This window comes from Aplysia californica, unplaced genomic scaffold, assembly GCF_000002075.1.
Source record: "Aplysia californica isolate F4 #8 unplaced genomic scaffold, AplCal3.0 scaffold00026, whole genome shotgun sequence".
Taxonomy (NCBI): domain Eukaryota; kingdom Metazoa; phylum Mollusca; class Gastropoda; order Aplysiida; family Aplysiidae; genus Aplysia; species Aplysia californica.
Genome location: NW_004797296.1, coordinates 2,165,023 through 2,166,890, shown reverse-complemented (window position 1 = coordinate 2,166,890; position 1,868 = coordinate 2,165,023).

Genomic DNA, 1,868 nt, shown 5'->3' with positions numbered 1-1,868 from the left:
ACGGGCATCCATCAAATCGCCGTTCGTGCTCTGTACTGATAGTGACGGAGGGGGTTGGCGAGGCGGGGGGGGGAAATTCTTTACTCTTTCTCCAATTGGGGTTAGTGACAGACAAGGTCAAAAGCCTGCATCCTAAATGATCTAAATCGTATCGAGGGAGAGAAAGAGAGAGAGAGAGAGAGAGAGAGAGAGAGAGAGAGAGAGAGAGAGAGAGAGATAGGGGGGGGGAGGGAGAGAGAGAGAGAGAGAGAGAGAGAGAGAGAGAGAGAGAGAGAGAGAGAGAGAAAGAGAGAGAGAGAGACAAAGTAGGAACAGAGTGGGAGAGAGTACGAGAGAGAGAGGGAGGTATAGGTGAAAACACCTACATTTTATTTAAATTCTTAGACGGCGTCCAGCCTTGTGCTAATTACCAACCAAAGAGCCCATGGTGACCCCCACATCGTGTTACATACACCATAAGGGGTTAACCCAGCTGTCGGTGGGTCTGTCTGGGGGAGTGAGTGTTTTATGTCATAACTGCTCAGGCAGGCGCGTGGCCTTTGTGGTTTGGTGAGTTGGTGCTGCGCTCATCGACCCGAGGGTAAATGTCCCCGGGAGTACATCACAGGACCGAGTGAATGTCACCAGGACTATTGATACTTGCATCACCTGGAAGGGCTCGCTGAGTGGCGGGAAACAGCAGGCGTTGTGGTCATAAGACAGCCAATGAAGTGTAGCTTTGTAGTCGAAAGAAGAAGACGAGAGTTCGTTTCTTGGATAGGGAGAAACATGTTTTTATCGAGTATCTCGGTGTTTCTGTTGGGAAATCGTATACGTCTCAACCCGGGTTGGTCCTGACAGGCAGGGTCACTCACTCCCTCTGACCGACAGTTGTTATTTTTATTTTATTTTTATTTTTGGGTGTTTTACAGCGCTTGTAACTGCATGAGGTCATATGAGCGCGCGGGGCACAATAAACATTTTCAGTTGGTAGGAAATTTTGAATTTTGCCAGGGTGGTGGCCGAAGCATCCTGTAATAGATTTCAGACCACCAAGAGAGCTTTAACGTGCGCAACCTTGCACACGGGACCTCAGAGATTTTTCGCCCTCGTCCGAGAAGGCTTGGTGTATATCTTTCCTACCATAAGATAAGGGGTGTTGCTGAAAGACAGTAGTAGGAAGGAGCCAAGGAATAGCAGTAGAAAGGCTACAGAAAGAGTCAGGAGCCCAGAAGTAGTGGCAAAGGAGGTGAGGTGGTGGGGGCAGAAAGTGTTGACGAAACCAGACGTTAGAACATTGCTAGAGAGCAGGAAAGGAGGTGAAAGGAGAAAATTTTAAAGAAGAAAATTTACCATCGCTATCCGAATTCGAACCCGGGACCTATTGAATGAGAGGCGAACACATTAACCTCTAGGTCACGAGGCGCACCCACCCACCAGGCCAACGGTCATCTGCGTTAACCCTTAACAACTGTGTAACATATGGGGTGCACGATGAGCTCATGTGGTAGCAGCAGGCTGGGTGTCTTTTCAAAATTTTAAAATACGTTCTTACGCTTCCTAAAAGTCTAAATTGTGTCGATGGGACATAAAATCATCTTCAAATTTTAAAAGATTTATTTATATAATATCACTAGGCGGGGGAAGCAGCAGGCGAATGTTGTGGAACTATGCCAAGCGATAAAGCAGCGACTGTGGTGTAGGTCCTGTTAGGTGCTTTGCTGTCTCATGTGGGAGACCCTGGTTCAATTCCTGAGTGGGGAGAAAACTTTTATCGAGTATCTCGGTCTTTCTGCTGGGATTTTGTATCCATTTCAGACCGGGTTGGCCCTGACAGACAGGTTTCTAGCCCTACCCCCTAAATGATCTAAAATGTGTAGATGGAGGTT